Raw genomic sequence first — 21,232 nt, 5'->3', positions numbered from 1 at the left:
GGGTCACTTGTGTCACATGTACTGGTTGGTAGGGGGTACTATGGTGTGGAAGGGAGGGGGTTCGGTGGTGTGGGAGAGAGTGAGGGAGGGGGTATGGTGGTGTGTGTGAGAGGCAGGGGGTATGGTGGTGTGTGGGGGAATAAGAGAAGATGGTGTGGTAGTGTGTGGTGGAGCGGACCGGGGCGGGCGGGCGGGCCGGCTGGAGACACCCACGTGACGCACACCAACCAACTCCAGATGGCTGGCTACCCTGTCGTCGTCCTCTGGTACTGAGAAGTTGGTCTTCAGGAAACTTGTGGCCCGCTATAGTGTGGTGTGGTGAGCAGAGAATGGTTATCATGGTATCTCCAGGTTGAATTATGAAGGCCACTGAGGTGTATCACCTCTTAATTATACCTCAAGATTATTGCACGGTATAACTTGAAATACTTCGTGTGTGTGTGTGTGTGTTTATATTGGTAATGCAAGAGACGCTAAATGTCGTTTAAGTGTTGGATGAGTCAGGTTGTGTGTGTGTGTGTGTTCGGAAAGATTGTTGGTGCCTTTCTTGCCCAGAGCCTCTGCCGCCCACCAGCTGACCTGCAACCAACACTAGTCCTCCTCCTCCTCCTCCTCCCCAACCGTCCCCACCCCACACCCTCGCTTTTACTGAGTAGGGTAGAGCTTGGAACACACATTCACGCGGCAAAATCTCTCTCTCTCTCTCTCTCTCTCTCTCTCTCTCTCTCTCTCTCTCTCTCTCTCTCTCTCTCTCTCTCTCTCTCTCTCTCGTTCTAACTTATAAGCCACCTGCCAAAGAGTCATTTAAGTTGTGTGAGTGAGTGTCAAGACGTGTAAAAAAAGTAACAAGAGGTTTTTGCTTACCACACAGGAGCAAGTTAATGATAATTCATTTAAGAATTAGTTTTTCTTTACTATTTGTCGGGGTCACCTCGTGTGGAAACTGATATCCACGTGTTATTGAAAGGTTCGTCATATATTTTTGACGTGAAATTGTAGTGCATGGATAGTTAATTCAGGAGGACCAGAGATTGGGCGTAAGTTATTCATTCTTTTTCAGTATGAATGTCAACTACGAGTTGTAGAGTGTAACAGTTGTGTGCTTAGGCTTAGCAGGAGGGTGATAGCTGGTCCAGTGGCGGAGGGAGAGTGGCATATGGTCCTGTAGTGCAGGGAGAGTGGTACCTGGTCCTGTGAGACAGTGTTTTTTGGTTCTGTGGGGTTGGGGCAATGGTACTTGGCTGGTCCAGTAAGTCAGGGAGTGGCATGGGGTCCTGCGGGACACGGAGAGTGGTACCTGGCTGGTCCAGTGGGAGATGGAGGGTTAATGTTCCTGTATCTAGTCTTCACTTGCTTCCTCACCAGTATATGGTCATCTTGCTCGCTCACCAGTAACTAGTCTTCACTTGCTTCCTCACCAGTATGCTGTGAGTACTTCCCAGATGTCAAAGTTAACGTTCCTCACTCTTCGTCCTGTTGTGTAAACATTTCTTGTTCTTGATGTCGTTTTCCCAAGTAATGTTTGTTGTTCACCTACGGTACACTGGCTTATAACGTCGTCCGGATCATTTTTGTTGCATCCGCGAATTCGGGATGGGCGTTACGTCATGCCATTTCGTTCTTGTGTAACAGTGTGGGTCGCAAATATTATCTTTTTATGTTTAGTTGATCGTCAGGGAAGAGTGTGGCCAGAGACACTATTGTGTGTCAGTAATGAAGACTTGTAGAGAACTGCCCAGTTCGTGCCGGAACAGTTTGTTATGCCCCAGACTCCACTGTGTATTAGTGGTGAAGTTTCTAGGGAATGTGCACCTTCACTATACCATCTTATTGCTTGGTGATCAGTATGAGTGTACATACTGACTCTGTTTTCAGTCCGACCTACCGGTACTACTAAAGACATACACCTTCAAATTTGAACTGTATTCAGTAAACTTGTTTTTCCTTTTAGCTTTGAATATTGAAAAGTTGTTTATTGTTTTACTTTGGCTTGATAACGGTCTCAGACAGCTCGGGCGGGAACTACTGTTCCTGTGAGATGGTTCACTACATAGCGTGTATTTGGTAACGTCTGACCTGGTGACATAGCTCACTGTACTACCAGTCACTGCAAATCCTCCTCTCCAGTTGAACTTTTCCAAAAGAAGAAACAATGAGGCCAAGTGAGGAGTTTTCCCTGTTAAGGCTCAGTCATCTGTTCTGGAACGCTACTTCGCTCACGCTGGAAATTATATATATATATATATATATATATATATATATATATATATATATATATATATATATATATCTTTTCTTTTCTTTCATACTATTCGCCATTTCCCGCATTAGCGAGGTAGCGTTGAGAACAGAGGACTAGGCCCTTGAGGGAATATCCTCACCTGGGCCCCTTCTCTGTTCCCTCTTTTGGAAAATTAAAAAAAAAAGTGAGAGGGGAGGATTTCCAGCCCCCCGCTCCCTCCCCTTTTAGTCGCCTTCTACGACACGCAGGGAATACGTGGGAAGTATTCTTTCTCCCCTATCCCCAGGGATAATATATATATATATATATATATATATATATTAGCCAATTTTTGCCCATTACATTATTGAGGTGTGGCATATTTTTTTCTTTTTCAATTAAAATGATTATCGTCGCTTGGCTAAATGGAGACGAATTAATATATAGCTAGCATCATGATGGGACGGGTTTATTTGTCCATGTTGTGAGATGTGTGGGTCCTCTGATTATCCAGAATGGTCGTTGTCTGACATTAGATTGTTTTACGTTTTTTCAAAAGCCAGACCGACGATGTTTTACTCTGCAGTCCCCTGAAATCTGGACTGTAGCTACATGATCGTGAGATGGTTAACATACATCACTGGTTTTTTCTCTGTAAAGTTTGATTTCCAGTGACAACGATTATGTAAATTGATCATATTGTTCAAAACTAAATCTGCCAATCATGAGTAACATGTCAGGGTAGGTCGTGTTAGTTGATGACAGTTTGTCGTCTGGATGAATATTTAAGGCGGCCCCGCTACTGTGTCTCCCCGGCACCCTTGATGCAGCCGGACTGCCGTTTGAGGCTTCCCTCCCGGACCCTGCAAGTGTCGGGCCACGCGTCCCTCATCACTCAACTCCAGGCCCCACACTCGACACCCGCATCTTGTCAAGTTTCTTTATCTTCCTCCGCTTCCTCCTCCTCCTCATCCTCCTCCTCTTCATGATACTGCCGCTGTCTCCTCTCCTCCGTATTGTCCTCATTTTTGTGTTTATTCTTTTTTTCCACATTGTTGTATTGGTAAGCGCGTTTCAGGTCAGCTTCAGCTGCGTTGCATGTAATGTTTGTATGAACCCTGATGCTATGTTGCATGTAGTGTTTGTATGTTCGTTGCTTCTGTGTTGCACGTGTTGTGTGTATACCTTGCTGCTGTGTTGCACATTTGAATACCTTGCTGCTCTGTTGCATGTCATATTGTGTGTGCCCCTGCTCGTGTGTTTCGTTTGTATGATTATAAAGATGGTGAGTTATGAGGTTGGTGATGGTCGTGAGGTTATGGTGGAGTGTGAATGTGTCGTTGGTCATTGTTAAGATAGTAGTAGTGATGGTGAAGGTGGTGAGGCTGGATGGTGTAGGTGTCAGGCAAGTAATGATGGTGCAGGTGGACGCCAGCCTCCCCTTACTTCCTGCCTCCCCTGTCACTCACCACATGTGGCCAGCCAGAATCATCTCCAACATCCAACTTTAATTTTCCCATCGTATTTCTCTTGGCAACTTTGTGGACCACCTTACCTGGGGCCAGTGCCAGGGAAACATCTTTACCTCTCATCACTCGCCATGTTTTACTTGTACTGTTACAAGAGATATGAGGAAGTTACGCACGGTAACGAATGTGGCGGGTTGGTCGCTACGCAGAGAACGATAATGTGGCAGTCATGTTAGTGGTTTGTCTTGAGGTCAGTGTTGAGAGCCCTCCCGCTAGTAGTATAATGCTCTTGTATTCTTCCCGTACATGACCCCAGGGCACACTGGTCACATTCTTCTTACCCTTGTGTGTGTGTGTGTGTACGTTTGTCTTGTTTTAAACTGTGATATGGGAACAATGAGTTGGTGAAAAATGATGTAGTATATAGCACTTATACGTATTTCCATCTGAACATTATCGCGCGTGCTCTTTGCGATGGTTGTGGACCTCGTCTACCCCGACAGCTGTTTGTTTAACCTTACCTTACGTATTACGGCACCATAGCGACGGCTTCTTAGCTCATCCTCCCCACTGATGGGTCTGGGACGTTACTTTACACTACCTTAAAGGGTCATGTCATCCAACCCAGGGGTCGTATCGTCGTCATGTCCAAGAAGTAACCATATTAAACACTGGCGAGTCACCACCATGACTTGTGGTTCATCCCAAGCGATTTCTGTGCTCGTGATGTTGTCAGTTGTGATGATCAGAGCGAGTTGCTGTGACACTTGGTAGTATTGGCGCTGGGTTGAAGGGTTACGTTGTCTATCATTACCTAATGATTGGTTGTAGAAGATAGGGTCTCCATGGAATGTGTCCTTTCCCAAGGTACTCTTTTACTCTAATCAGTCGAGCTGTTTATGACTGAGACCATCCATAGACCTGCATCCCCTGTACATTGTAGATGGTCATGGACACCGTAGGTGTTTCCTTGGTCTCTTTGTATTTCCTTGTTAAGTGATGCCTGATAACACTCTCAGAGTTAGCCACTATCGGGTGAAAATGACCAAGTGTTTCCTCTTCGTGTATATACCGTACAGTGATATAAATTATTCCCCTTGACCATCCTCAGAATATTGACAAACCGTTCCATCATACCGAATAACATTCTGTGGTGGTGGTGGTGAGGCTATGGTTTGCTGGTGTGGGGCACTCGCTGTATGGTTGCTTGTGAAGGAGTGTTAGGTAAGGTTCGTCTTCATGGTTCGTCACTTGCTCATTTCATAGTGAATGAAGAGAGTTCTTGTTCTTCCTTGGAATTCCCTGCGTTAAGGTTTGTCAATTGGCTATGTGTGTATGGGAGACGTGTGCGCTGTGTTGTATAATGCTATTATTAACAATATCTCTGGTGTAAAGGTCATTTAGATGTTCTGTGATCATGTATCTGTATTGTAGAATGATTCTTTACTTACTACTGAGTTATCTTCTGCTCTTTGACCCTATCAAAGTTTGATTACTCCTTCCTGTTTTCAGTGCTGACAGAAGTGTTAACCATACTACATTTAGTGAATACACACATCTGTTTATATTGAGCTATACACGCATATGAGCTCAACATGGAGATACTGTTTTCAGCTCATCGTGGCCTGGGGTTAGTTAGGCTACCTGGATGCCACGCACATGGTTCGAATCTCGGGGTATAATGGTAACACCACTTAGAGAAGGAAACACGAGAATCGTGAGCGTTTTTGAGTCTTACCACATCTTCAGAGGACTAGTTGCTGAAATAGATAAGGTCATATATACAGAACCGGAGTAAACGTGGAATGGGGTCATGTGACCTTGTGATTAGTGAGAGGCCGGGTTTGCACAAGGGTCTGCCTTACCCACCCTCTACCTGACCTTGACCTAACATCTCCTGGATGACCCCATTCAGGTAAAACCGGAAACAAGTTTGACTTACATAATACAGCATCAACTTATAAGCACTTCATGATTTCTTTTTTTTTTTCACTTTCTCGACAATAAATGGATGTGAGTTGCACACCTTTTGATTGATGTTCAGTACATTATCATCATGGTGTTTAATTATGCTAGATTTTATCATATTTCTTCCATCCCTGTTAGGGATAAGTGTGAGCCAGTGTGCCAGCCCTGCCCTGCTGGTCCAGTAAGTGTGTGATCCAGTGTGATGCTCCGGTGAGTGTGAGCCAGTGTGCCAGCCCTACCCTGCTGGTCCGGAGCCCTCAGCTGTCCTCACTCCACTGGTTGACTCTTGATGACTTGATGGAGGGAGATGTGTGGGCGGGCCTGTGGATGACGTGCCCTCTCCCACTTCCACCCACCAGCCACTCTCCAGGAGAAACTCTTAAATTCCCATAATAATTATTGTATAATGTTACATTGGGTTTCGTCCTGACGCTTGAGGCTTTACTGCTGGGCTAATGGCCCTGAGGGAAGAGTGATAGATACACTTTAAGTTGAACCACAGAACAGAACGCTGTATCTCAATGTAACAAGACCAAGTGGACTTAAATACTGTAGACACACCCAGGGCATTAGAGGAGAGAAGCTGCCAAGAGACGGACTAGAGAGAAAGAAATTGGTAGTACACCAGTCAGCATATGAACAGTAATGGGGCCTGGTAGTACACCAGTAGGTATATGAACAGTACCTGGACCTGTTAGTACACCAGTAGGTATATGAACAGTAGTACACCAGTAGGGATATGAACAGTACTGGGACCTGGTAGTACACCAGTAGGTATATGAACAGTACAGGGACCTTTTAGTACACCAGTAGTACTGAGACCTGATAGTACACAAGTCGGTATATGAACTGGGACCTGTTAGTACACCAATCGGTATAGGATATGAACAGTACTGGGACCTGGTAGTACACCAGTAGGTATATGAACAGTACTGGGACCTGGTAGTACACCAGTAGGTATATGAACAGTACTGGGACCTGGTAGTACACCAGTAGGTATATGAACAGTACTGGGACCTGGTAGTACACCAGTAGGTATATGAACAGTACCTGAACCTGTTCGTACACCAGTAGGTATATGAACAGCACTGGGACCTGGTTGTACACCAGTAGGTATATGAACAGTACTGGGACCTGGTAGTACACCAGTAGGTATATGAACAGTACTGGGACCTGGTAGCACACCAGTCGGTATAGGATATGAACAGTACTGGGACCTGGTAGTACACCAGTAGGTATATGAACAGTATCTGGACCTGGTAGTACACCAGTAGATATATGAACAGTACTGGGACCTGGTAGTACACCAGTAGGTATATGAACAGTACAGGGACCTGGTAGTACATCAGTAGGTATATGAACTACTGGGACCTGGTTGTACACCAGTAGATATATTAACAGTACTGGGACCTGGTGGTACACTAATAGGTATATGAACAGTACTGGGACCTGTTAGTACACCAGTAGGTATATGAACAATACTGGGACCTGTTAGTACACCTGTAGGTATATCAACAGTACTTTGGACCTGGTAGTACACCAGTAGGTATTTGAACAGTATTGGGACCTGGTAGTACACCACTAAGTATGTATCAAGAGTACTGGGACCTGGTAGTACATCAATAAGAATATATCAACAGAACTGGGACCTGGTAGTACACCAGTAGATATATGAACAGTACTGAGACCTGGTAGTACACCAGTAAGTATATATGAAGAGTACTGGGACCTGGCTGTACACTAGTAGATATACTACAGGAATTTGACTCATCGTCCAACAGAACGAGAGATTTGGAGATAAGCTAGTCCACGTCATGTGTCACCAGGGAGGAACTTGGCACCGGCAGAAGGCACTGAGTGGTATCCTTTGGTAAGTGATTTGTTGAGGAAGGTAATTACGGAGACCCAGCATATGGCTGGATCTGTACTTTACACCATACAAGTGTGCGGTACCATACGGCACAACAATGTAAGAAGTCGGTGTTCACCTCAACATCTGACCTTAAACCAGACATCTGCTTCATTCTTCCCGTGACTTTATCACCATTATATATATATATATATATATATATATATATATATATATATATATATATATATATATATATATATATATATATATATATATATATATATATATATATATATATCGCTGTCTCCCGCGTCAGCGAGGTAGCGCAAGGAAACAGACGAAAGAATGGCCCAACCCACCCACATACACATGTATATACATACCCGTCCACACACGCACACATACCTATACATTTCAACGTATACATATATGTACATACACAGACATATACATATATACACAAGTACATAATTCATACTGTCTGCCTTTATTCATTTCCATCGCCACTTCGCCACACATGATGTGACAACCCCCTCCTCCCGCATGTGCGCGAGGTAGCGCTAGGAAAAGAACAAACGCCACATTCGTTCACACTCAGTCTCTAGCTATCATGTATAATGGACCGAAACCACAGCTCCCTTTCCACATCCAGGCCCCACAAAACTTTCCATGGTTTACCCCAGACGCTTCACATGCCTTGGTTCAATCCATTGACATCACGTCGACCCCAGTATACCACATCGTTCCAATTCACTCTATTCCTTTCACCCTCCATGTTCAGGCCCCGATCGACCAGAATCTCACTCCATCCTTCCACCTCCAATTTGGTCTCCCGCTTCTCGTTCCCTCCACCTCTAACGCATATATATCCTCTTGGTCAATATTTCCTCACTCATTCTCACCATGTGACCAAACCATTTCAAAATACCCTCTTGTGCTCTCTCACCCACACTCATTATTACCACACATCTCTCTTACCCTATTATTACGTACTCGATCAAACCGCCTAACACCACATATTGTCCTCAAACATCTCATTTTCAACACATCCACCGTCCTCCTCACAACTCAATCTATAGCCCACGCCTCACAACCGTATAACATTGTTGGAACCACTATTCCTACAAACATACCATTTTTGCTTTCCGAGATAATGTTCTTGCGTTCCACACATTTTTCAACGCTCCCAGAACTTTCGTCCCCTCCCTACCCAGTAACTCCCCCTTCCATGGACGGACGGATATATATATATATATATATATATATATATATATATATATATATATGATAATGATAATAATTAACCAGTTTTGGAAACCCAGTTCCTGTTATAGTTCTTGTACACCAAGATGACACCTGATCTACCCCATGAGACTGTTAATTAGATTACTGATGAACCAAATGTAGGAAGGTTGTATTACTATATATCTCTCCTTCAGAGGTGAGTCTGGGATCAAGCTTAGTCCTGTACCACACACAGCCTGCGTACGTACGTACATTACTGGTTCAGGTAGAGTTATAACCAGTCACCGTGGTACAGTATACCAGTTTTGTATGATTTATCACCCGCCGTTGATGGTGATGTATGAATGTGATGTGTTTGTGTGTATGGTTGCCGTACCTGTGTACATACACATACTGCATCTGTTGCGTGCCCACTGGAGTGGTTGTGTTGTGAAGTGTGTACTACGTAGAGTTACTTCACAGTCTTATTCTGGTATGTGTATGATCCACACATCCACCTGACATGGCTTGGACACCACTTTAACATTAAACTTGTGTTGGTCAGGATATTTTTGTAATAGGAAGAATAAGATGTTATATGTTGGGAATTTACAATCACGTTATCTTCAACCAGAACGTTTCCAGGTGGATCAGCCAGGACACCAGAAATCTATGACCAATTTGTTCATCCATGATTCATAAAGAGAAGATAACTACCACTAGAATGTTTTTCTTAATGGTTTCTTAATTACTTCTCCAGTTCGTAATCTTACTTCCCCTCCCCCCCCGTCTCCATGTTTGGTCAGATTAATTAATTATTTCTTCATTGAGAACTGGAAGTAAGGTATCTAAGTAAAATCTGGATGGAAATGTTGGTTCGATGTGATAGTAAAGTTGCAAGGTCACAAGTGCACAGCACCAAACCTTGAGACAGCAGCAGTACACTAATCTTGCTTGGTCTTCCTTATTCCACAATCTTCCTAACCATCATGGTAGTATATGTGCATCTGTATGGTGGACGTGTGTACCCAATGTGTGTATATATGTATGTATGGACGTGTGTGTGTAAGGTTATCAGGTAAGATGACATAGTATCACTGGTCTTGAGTACCAGTTACTGAGAACTAGGAGGACTGGCCTGGCACCCTAGTTACACCCAGGGTGTCGGACAGGCACACTTGGTCACGGGGAGGACATAGGAGTCATTATACTCACTAGAGATGCTATGGAATGCACACTGGGAGAATGAGAAATAGAATGTACATTGCACCAGCCAGCCTGGGTATGGTGATAACGCGCGCGCGCACACCCACCGTCTGCGGCCCATCACCTGAGGACCAACATGACAGTTTGGTTTCACAGCGAACACTGTCACTGAGGAGGTTCCTCGAGTTGATGTGTAGTGGTAGGTGAGGTATTTAGGTGGGTATTTAGGTGAAGGTTCCCCCATTGTTGATGGTAACGTGGACAATTTAAAGTTTACATACAGCCGGTGGTAGTTTGTGGTCGTCTGGTGTTGTGATGAGGTAAGGTATTATCCCAAGAAACCTGTGTTGTTCCCCACCCTCTCATCCTCCTACCCCGTCACGAACACCAGCAGATGTAGGGTAGTTTTCAGAGCCAGTCTGGCGGTAGGGTAGTTTGCCAAGCTAGTGTGGTGGTCAAGGTACGTCAGGTTAGTTCACCAGATCAGTCTGGTTGCTGGGTTCCAGCAAATTTGTTTACCAAGCCAGTTTGGTGGCCAGGATGTGGCTGGTTAGTTTACCAAGCCAGTTTGGTGGCCAGGATGTGGCAGGTTAGTTTACCAAGCCAGTTTGGTGGCCAGAATGTGGCAGGTTAGTTTACCAAGTCTGTGTTGGCTAGGGTGTGGAAGGTTAGTTTACCAAGCCAGTTTGGTGGCCAGGATGTGGCAGGTTAGTTTACCAAGCCAGTTTGGTGGCCAGGATGTGGCAGGTTAGTTTACCAAGTCTGTGGTGGCCAGGGTGTGGCAGGTTAGTTTACCAAGCCAGTTTGGTGGCCAGGGTGTGGCAGGTTAGTTTACCAAGCCAGTTTGGTGGCCAGGATGTGGCAGGTTAGTTTACCAAGTCTGTGGTGGCCAGGGTGTGGCAAGTTAGTCTCCCAGGTTTTGGCTTGGCTTTCCTAACGTGTTTCCTCTCTGTTTTGGTATATTTATGTTGCTAAGTTACGTACAGGGAAAGTTATCTGAGGTACAGCAGTATTATAGATCCCGAGATTTCCTCTTCATTGAAAAGATGTTAGTTTTGTGCGTCGTCAGGTGGTTATTTGTTGTGTTGAGACAGTACCGATCAGAATTAAGTGGGAGGCCTTAATATGTACCTGAGAGATTGGTAGTTGTAAGTGAGAGACCGGTTGTTAAGGTTGTAAGGTGTGCGATGATCGTTGGGGAGGTTGGTGGTGTTTAAGTGTGAGAGAGACGACAGTTGATGGTGGTGATAAGGTAAGAGGTTAGCCAGTGTGGGGCACTACCTACCTCCAGATAACGGACACACACACACACACACACTACCATCAGTACGGTCGTTAACCTTACACAGAGCCAGCCACACACCCACGGCCTTCATCCTCCTCCACTGCTTGCCACAGTGGCCTGGCTGTAGTAGCCAGACAAACCAGAGTGAGTGTATGGTGTTGTACATAGAGTGGGGAAGTTTGAACCAGGTCACACAGTTGGACTGAGGCATCATGTATTCAGTATACAGATACAAGTATCTGACAGCTTGAGGCAGTATATATATATATATATTCTTTTCTTTCTTTCGTACTATTCGCCATTTCCCGCATTAGCGAGGTAGCGTTATCAATATATAGTGATGTGTGAGTCACGATATAGAGATGACCGGGGATCTGATACACGTTGGCTGCACTATAGATGGGTATTGTATGGCTCGTGTTGCAGCTATGTTGTCACTCTTGGCAGTTACTTTTCTTGTCCATGGCTGGCCTTACCCCGTTCACCATGCTCTTTCTTACCCCGTTCACTATTCTCTTTTCGCAAATAAGCTAGAATGTTGCTTCTATTTTCTTGCTCTTAAGCCTGGTTGTTTATCTGGTACGAGGAAGAAGTGAGCGTGGTATTTGTTGTCAGGTGTTTTGTGGAGTTGGGTGATAGCATGTAGACACGCACCCACCATCGCCTTATCTCGGCGTGAGTCATCACTGAGACTCATAACGGTGGGAGCCAGCCTCACACCGCCCAGCATTACGTCACCAGATTTATGGCCTACTTCACCGCTGGTTTACACTAAGGTTCTCATCATACATTTCCCTCCCCACACGTATGGTCTTCACCCACCCACTGTTAGGGAGGAAGGAATCTGTCTCTGCCCACGTTGATCCAGAATTTGTCTCTGATGTATCACGTAACCCCGTCATAGATCATGAGGTCGTCTTATCTGTCTTTCTCCTGTACTTTCCTCCAGCAGATAACGTGGTCCATCCAATGGATGTACTTCCTGTGGATGTTTTCCCGTAATGATTACAGTGTCTTGCATTGCATGGCGTGTTTTTGTTTACTTTGGGAATGGTCTTTACCAGATATTGCAGTCTACGCTAGGTACGTGTACCGGAGCCTGTGTGGTACGCCAGGTACCTGTACCGGAGCCTGTGTGGTACGCCAGGTACCTGTACCGGAGCCTGTGCGCGTGCCTCCAAGGTGAGGTCCAGATAATGAATGACTCGTGAATATACCCGAGTATAACTGGAGTTGACTGTCTTGTACTGTTGCATCTGAATCTTACGTGGTCATTTGTGTTCTACACACACACACACACACACACACACACACACACACACTTCCATGTTTTGCTGCCGGGAATGAGACACTTGTGGTGTCCACTGATTGAAGTGTTGAATTTATTTTGCGTTTTCTTGTCACTGACCATCTTGAAGTTTGATACTGTTATCGTGGATGGCAATGTTGGGGTTATTCGATGGTTGCATAGGGTTGCTATAATGTGCAGCGGTTGTGGTCCTAGTAGGAGGTGAAGTGGGAGTTGTGATTATGTTAGAGCTTATGATGGTAATATTAGCTGTAATGGTGGTGTTAGAGTGGGATAGTAGTGGTGCTGGAAGGGATCAGGAGGTAGTGGGTGAGGGAAGGGGTACAGTGGTTGTGGGGGTCAGGTGGTAGTGGGCCGCGCACGGCCACATTACCACGTCAGATGGCCCTAATGTATTAGCTTGGGGGGGGGGGGGGGTTAGGTGTTGGGAGGAACGACCCCTGTAGTCACTTGGCCCTTGCCGTAGTGGGTGTTAATGCTCCTCTTATGACGCGCTCATGCGTCCAGTGTAGTGTTGGTGGTCGCCACTAGATAGAGGAGCATGCGCTCTTGTGCTGCTGAGTGGTCGACCTCACCTGTTGTGTTGAGACAGGTATGATCCCCCGACACACGTGTGAGCTGCTCGTATTGACGTGACCATCCCACCTGCACTGCTGCATATGCTGGCCCGGGTGATGTGTGTCTGTATGCATACAGTTAGTTGGCAAGTTTGTGGGCCTCTGTGGTGTAGCGGGTAGCCGTCCAGACTGTGACGCATGCACGGGCCCCCCATGGTCGAGAGTGTAGGTTTGAATGCTGGTTACGGCAGGCGGTCCACAGTCAACCCAGATGTACATCCACCTCAGGTGGTTGGTCGATGAAATGGGTTCTTAGTTCAGGCTAGGATATGGATATATGTATATATATTTTTTTCCATACATGTTCGCCATTTCCCGCGTTAGCGAGGTAACATTAAGAACAGAGAACTTGGCCTTAGAGGGAATATCATCACTTGGCCCCCTTCTCTGTTCTTTCTTTTGGAAAATTAAAAACGAGAAGGAAGGATTTCCAGCCCCTCGCTCCCTTCTCTAAAATTTTAGTCGCCTTCTACGACATGCAGGGAATACGTGGGAAGTATTCTTTCTCCCATGTCCCAGGGATTATATATATATATATATATATATATATATATATATATATATATATATATATATATATAGAGAGAGAGAGAGAGAGAGAGAGAGAGTTAGTAAGATGTCCTTGATAAGGGCCTCAGTGCTCGTGCCGTCTTAGGTAATGTATGAAAAAGTTTCTGCACGGCTTGATAATGTTTGTGACGTCATCACGTGCAACGATGAAGGGTTGTAGACCCAGATATGTATGTTGTTATCACACTGTACCTGTAATGTTGGTACCCTTGTCATACTTACGTGGCAGCAGAGGTGTTGCTGGTACTGTAGTCAGCCAGGATTTTCCCTGTGTGAAGTTGACGTCACTCCGATATACTCCACTTAGTAATTCCTATTTTTTTTTCATTTTCCCCCGGCGGCTGTGAATGTCCTTCACATATTTTCTAACTCGCCATTTCATTCTTGCTTTGAAATATGTAATTGCATTAAAAATCTTCAGTGTAGGTAGATAGGTAGGTAGAGTGTACACGTCTTGCATGGATGTACATGTTGGCGTGACTCACAAGCCACAGTGTCTTGTGTGAGTCAGGTCATCATCATGTGACACTTGTGCGACACCTCTCTGAACTGATGTACCATATAATGTCTGTGGTCTGTACTCTCGTGCCGGCACTCAGCTCGAGAACAGGACTTTGGCCTGTGTCAGTTCATGATACAGTCATGACTTACACACATACCAGGATCACATACACTGTATGTACACCAGATGACGTATTGAAGACTTACCCACTTAAAGTTAAGTGATAAGATATGAACCTACTAACTCTCCACCTCTGGTTAGGTTTCCAGATTAGGGTCATAGATCAAGGTCACATGAGCTGCTGTACGAAAACGCAACTCATGTTTGTTTACATGTTATGTCAAGATTGTATGTGTGCGTATGTGTCTGTGCTTGTGTATGTGTGTGTGTGTATATGTAACCCAAATTGATACTTGACGTAGCACGTGGCCTCAGAGACCGTGTGTGTGTGTGTGTGTGTGTGTGTGTGGAAGGCGCAGCTGTAGGTTAGCAAGACCGGTACTGTGTTGACATGATCGTCGTTGCTCACCTCACCAGGAGGTCATGCGAGGCTGCTGTTCCCGCCTGAAGCATCAATCACCACTTCCATCATCCCGCCTGTGTTGTGCCCCTTCCTCATGTAGCCTAACGGTCAGCCATATGTGTCCGTACTACACTAGTGCCCCCGCCCCACCTTACCCTCCCTCACTAACTCACTCAGACCTCATGTGATATTGTTGTGAGGGGAAGGTTTGGGAGAGGCTGGAGTAGGGAAGGTTTGAGGGAGTTGGGACAAGGAGAGGTTTGGGAGAGGTTATGGCAGATTTGGGATATGATGAGGCACGAGAGAGGCAGTTTGTGGGTTGTAAGGGTTGGTGAGGGAGACATTTGGGGGGAGGGGGCGGTGAGAGGCAGGGAAGGAGTGTGAGAGGCTGGAGCAAGGAAGGATAGTGAGACTTGTCAGGTCAGGAAAGGTTGCTGTGAGAGACGAGGGGAGAGGTTGCAGAGAGTTCACGTGAGGGGAGGATTGTTCTGAATTCGGTTATCTTTAAGTCAGTTTGCCAGACTTATACTGGCCTTTGATGAAGGGAAAGGTTGTAGTGAAAGTGAAGGATGAATGGAGGATGAGGTTGTAGTGAGAGTGGAGGGTAAGGGTATAGTGAGAGTGGAGGGTGAGGGTGTAGTGAGAGTGGAGGGTGAGGGTGTAGTGAGAGTAGAGGGTGAGGGTAAGGGTGTTGTGAGAAGTAGGGTGATGCACCAGGCAGTCCGCCAGTGTGTATGCTTCCCCGGCTTGTTAGCCTGACTGTGATGTGGCGTGATTAGGTTGTGTGTGTGTGTGTGTGGAGGGGGGGGGGGATGAGTACTAGGGAGTTGCCATGTAGAGAGACACGCTCAATGAAACCAAGTGGAGGGCTGGCCGATAGGGCGTATATGTGGCCTGGCGACCTGGCTGGCACTTGGCCTACCTCCCACCTGCACCACAACTCTCCTGGGACACGACTGCTTGGGTCTTCATGATGATCTGGCTTGTGCGTTGGTTGTAAGTAATACTGGTGAGAGTAGTGGCTGTTATAAGTGTGGTAGTGGCAATTATGAGTAAACATGCGGGGTATGGCCAGCAGTATGGGTCGTGTGTAATGATCCAGACGGAAGGTGCTACGCCAAATGTTGCTTCCCACCTCACACAAGACATACTCAGGTCTCGCCTCTCTGGAGAGGCACAGGTTAGGCTTGAGCGCCGTGAGTCGGGTATAGGGAGGGGAGTGCAGGTGTTGGCTGGAGGTTTACCTGTTTTCCAGGGTAATATCTGGCGCTATAGTCAAGTGACGAGCGATTGTAGTGTTGCATGTCAGCTACTCGCACACTGTGCCACCCTCCCCTCCCCTACTCTCACCACAGCTGCCCTTCTTATTACCCATTGTTGTTTGTTACTGTGGAACCTCATCTTATCTCAGTGTTTATCTTGGCGGGCAGTTTTAGTTTTTCTCATTTGTAACCTAAGGTGAAGCATACTACGTTACCTTTATATACACCAACTCACTACATCCCCAAGTTTCTCTCTCTCTCTCTCTCTCTCTCTCTCTCTCTCTCTCTCTCTCTCTCTCTCTCTCTCATGGGAGTGAAGGTAATGAAGCAGGGTTGGTGGGTCTAGCGTGGCCGGGAATCGCCCTCACGTAAGCCCCTCACATCAAAAGCGATCATTCTTGCTGAAATCCGAAACATTGTGGTAAGGTCGAGGACGAGTGAAACTGCCTCTGTTGCACCGCCTGAAAGGCTGGGTTGGCTTAGATGTAAGGGAAGGGGGAGGGGGGGGTGTTGTCTAGTGGTGTAGTAAGGGATGTTGTTTAGTGGTGAGGAGGGGGAGGGGGGGTGTTTAATGATGATTGTCTGCTGATGGTGTTTGCTTCACTGAACGTGTGGGTGGTGGTAGCGTTGGTGAATGTATGAGGGAGAACAAGTCACTTGGTTCACCACGACAGCAAGTAACCTCCCCTCAATACCACTTTCTTTCAGTACCACCTTTGTGATGATGACCCCCTCCCTCCCCCCGAAGCTTAGGATGTTAAGGCAACATGACCACAAGGATTACATGATGACCATTCATGGTACACTTGCATGTTTCCTCAAACATCTCCTGGCAGATGTGTCTTGCTCAACTTTCAAATGTTTTTTAACTCGTTTGTACCACTGCAGTAGCCACCTTGTACTGGTGGGTAGGTGTATACTAGTCAGCCTCTTGTACCGTGCTATCAGTACTAGTGTCTGAGGCATAACGTTACACCCTAGTAAACACCACGTCATTATTGTGGTACACTGACTGGGTGGTGGGCCGGGCACACTGGCCTGGCTATGTGGGCTGCCCTGCAGCTGGACCCATGGACCGGGCCACGTCGAGCAGGGCGGCGCAGAGTAAAGGACATGAGCTACCTGGCAGGGTCCACAGCACTCCATGATGGTCGACACTGTATTGACTTAGCTGGCAATACTGACCTCTAGAACACCGGTGTGTGTTTGTTATACTGGATGATAGATGATAACAATGGTGATATTATACATATTGTTGAAATAACTATTATAATGATATACGGTAATGTCTGAGGAATTTTGATATGACTGTTGGTTATGATAATTTTATTAGTGTTATTATCGCAGTTTTAACTTAGCGGTAAATATGGGACAAAAGATAGGTGCATTTGAAAGTTAGCAGTATATCTCTTATAACAGTTGGATTTAGAGGTTTACTTCCAAGCCAAGGTGCTGTATTTCACATGTCTTCAGACAGGTTGTTGGAGGCGGCGGTAAAGGCTCGTGTCTTTAGTTAGCAGTAAAGGCTCGTGGCCATCCATTCTGGGCCACTTCTATATATTAGTTGACCATTTATATCAAATTTATGGCCCACGCGAATTTTCTAGGAAGATTTATCGCCGGATTAATCCATGACCACCTAATTTAACCCTGACCCCTGGATTAATTCAAAACCACATATAATCTTGTCCTTTGGCTAATCTATCACTACGCAGTTTTATCCATGGTTCACTGGATTAATCTTTCACCATCCAGTGTACTTGAAAGTTACCTGTGGGGCGGCTACTTATGTATACAGCGGGTAAATACACCAACAGCACGCAGCGAAAACGTTAATGAGAAAACGAATAAAGTATTGCTCCTCATCAAGTGTTTGCACACCAGACGCATGAAGGTAGTAAGATCATGGGCAGGAGGAGAGACAAATACAATAAGATAATTTCACAGTTTCGCTGTCTAGTGTAGCAAGGTATCGTAGTGGTCGCTCCTGTTGTGGCTGGTTTACACAAAATGAGGGAGGTACCAACCTGACGCATGCCACAGGCTCCTCAGAGCTAGACACACCTCGACCCAAGTAATATTGCCCCTGTTAAAGCAGAAACTGATGTGTGAGTGTAGGGGTGTGGATGTGCAGGTTTAAGGTACTCCAGGTTTAAATTGTGGTATTTTGAAACTTGAACAAAGAGGAACTAGCCGTATTTATAAAGAGATATAGGTAGAGATACGCGTTTTAGCATCACTGAACATGACCAGATTACTGATTCCTGATTACCTGGTGTTGCATATCTCTGAATTGAGACGAAATAAGTTGAGTGCGAGAAACAACGAAAATTAGAGTGAATATGGTTAGTGGCAGCAGTCACCCCATCATCGACTACTGCAATGGATCTATGCCTGAGGATACAACATACGTGTTTTTTTTTCTTTTCTCTTTTGAGGCCTCAGTCACTTATGAAAGCCGGGCCTTGACTGGAATATAAAGATGTCGATGGAAATTAAAAAGAAGAAACGAAGCATATAGTAATGTTGGAGGAAGTGAAAAAACTTGTCTTTCAAAAAGTGTCTGGTCATAGTTATTGGGAAAGACGGGAGAGAGTAGAGATTTCCAAAGCTTCAAGGTGTATGATGGGAAGAAAGAGTTATCAAAACGACTCACCCCGAGTTGCTGACCACGCATAGTCATGTGATGCAACTGCTTGCCCTGTATTGCATGGTAACACAGACCGAACTGATATGTATGGAACAGGAAGAGTGAACCAACCAAAATTGCCATGAAATGCAGGAGCAAGCTGGAAGTTAGCTTGGGAGAGTTGTTGATCAGTCGAACCGCTTCTGTCTCCACTTTAGTCAGGTAAGGAAGGAGAGGTGGAACCTCTGAGAGCAATACTCCACACAAGGACGGATCATCTCGGTGGCTGCGTGCGCTCGCGGTCCACGGCTTGCAACAGCTTCTTCGCCTAACGTAGCAGCCAGGGCCCAGACCTGGCTATGTGGGTAGGACACCCCCGAAGACTAGCATAAGGTAGTGATGGCCTGGGATGCTGACTTGGTTAGAGTTCTAGGAAGTTGTGCTGAAGAAACATGACCAAATTTGACATAGCCTGAATCACTGTTGGAGTTAGTTGTGATATTATAAGCGTGTCGTGTGTAGCTTACCGTGCGGCCCTCTGTACTGGTTGGTGAGAAGTGAGGCACAAGAAGGAACATAAGCTCGAGCCCTAAACTCAGTCAGTTCAAGGTCGTCATACCGTAAGTTTGTTTCTTGGTAAGTGATGATCTTGTCTTGCTGTTCTTGTCTGTCATGTTCTGTGGCGTGAGCTCAGGTCACGGACGAAGGATCAGGGCCAAGCCAAGTCGTAAAGGAAATATGAAAACGGATGAAAAGATCAAAACGTAAATAGGAAAACTTGGAGGTTTTGAGAAAGTCGAAAACTTGCCCTTTAAAAAGGGTCGGGTGGTAGGTGTTAGGATATTCATGAGAATGTAAAGTTTTAAAGCTTAACGGTGTAGGGAGAGCGGCCCGCCTTCACTTGTCACCGGACACAGTAATTGTGTGTCGTAGTGGCTTGCTCAGTATTATGTGATACAGCAAAGGACGGAGGTGCCCACACCCGGTTACTGGGAGCAGAAAGCGAATTAATACTCAGAAGAAAATGAGAACCAGCACTCTAGTTTAGGCTAGTGAGTATTTACAAGTAAGAGCAAGTGATGTATGGTGGTTACCGCCATTTGGTGTTAATCATATATGAGTTTGGAAAAACTTGTTTCCTCGAACGGTACTAACTTCTGACGGCGAGATGGCATTTACGTTTCCTTGGGGTGACCTTGTACATGAAGACTGTGTTTTTGTTCACTAAGGCAGGAGAGAAGGTAATAGAATTCCATTTTGCGTCGTATTGTAATTTGATATGTGTACCAAGAAGAACGTAAAGATTTGAGTGACCTGTGAAGGTTTGATGTGAGATGTGTACGCAGAAGATATTTGTATATAAAGAACCTTTGTCTCCTTAAAAGATATATGGCAGTAGACCTACTGCTTATAAGATGAATATCTTGTCAGACTCTAGACTAATTTATTTGTATCTGGCGAATTTTTAACTCAAAGAAGTCTGTCATAATGTGCAGGTGTAAGTTGTTCTCCCATACCCAGGTATATACCAGATATAATCCTCGGCAGGTAATTATGATACATAGGGAAGAATGTGCTCATTATACAAGAGTAGATGTGATGTGGCAGATATTAAAAGCAACTCCCTACAGCTGTTTACGGTATAGCCAGGTGTGGTTATGTGTTCCACATGACCAGGTGTTGGTAAGGGCCAGGTGGCCCTCTACCATACAGGCAGGAGGCGGGTGCCCTACTCGTGTGGTAACTCTAGGCTTTAAAGTTTGATAAAGTGAGTGGGGAGTGTGGGACGTCTGCTTTAAGGCCAGTCAGTTTGTGGTGGACTCTGCAAGTGATGACTGTTTAATGGAGGCCTCTTCTCTTACTCGTCCAAGTTGTTGAATATTCAGTGGTGCTGGACCATACGCCACGTGGGCTTGGCCACACCCTGGGACTCTGGCTTGGCTCTCTCCCACCATCCATCATCGGCTCTCCACTCCACCACTGAGATCTGCAGAGAAGTTTTACATGACCTACGTCTCTCTCTCTCTCTCTCTCTCTCTCTCTCTCTCTCTCTCTCTCTCTTACTATAAGGACCCTGGGAGGCTTGACTGCTCTCCCCTACATAGTACCTCCACGTATCGTCGTCCTTTATGTAGAAGGCGGACGGTGGTAGCTTGTCCCTCCCTCTCTGTAGTATGATGAGCGGTTATGGGCGTCTGTCTGACCAGGTATAGGACGTGTGGTAGCTCGGAGGTGTGGTTGACACTAGTGTTGGTAGTTTATATCTAATGTTTTCATATATATATATATATATATATATATATATATATATATATATATATATATATATATATATATATATTTATTTACATTTTCCTGCAAGTGTTGTTTAAAGAACAGTTATCTTTCCTGTTACTAGAGTGTTGGTCTTATGTTAACATTTGTGGAGACAAAGTGTCTGCCTCAAGTGTTATGAGGCCATGAGATTGGTAGCTGCTGGACCCATATAGGGGTTTGTCTGGAGTGTGTGTGTCTGTATTATGATGGTGTTCTGCAGCTAATGTTGTGAATGTCAAGCCTGCAAGCTGTAGTCACCAGGCGTCTGACCATCAGCAG

General features: G+C 45.5%; 1 protein-coding gene across 11 annotated transcripts in view; it reads left to right on the top strand.

Moving 5' to 3' along the window:
- Nucleotides 1–21,232, top strand: part of LOC139762749 (trithorax group protein osa-like) — a 437,278-nt gene that overhangs the window by 21,138 nt on the left and 394,908 nt on the right. The gene's annotated exons all lie outside the window — the stretch shown is intronic.

Source organism: Panulirus ornatus, chromosome 44, assembly GCF_036320965.1.
Source record: "Panulirus ornatus isolate Po-2019 chromosome 44, ASM3632096v1, whole genome shotgun sequence".
NCBI classification, from domain to species: domain Eukaryota; kingdom Metazoa; phylum Arthropoda; class Malacostraca; order Decapoda; family Palinuridae; genus Panulirus; species Panulirus ornatus.
The sequence above is the reverse complement of the archived record's forward strand: the minus strand, read 5'-3'. Positions and strand labels throughout refer to the sequence as shown.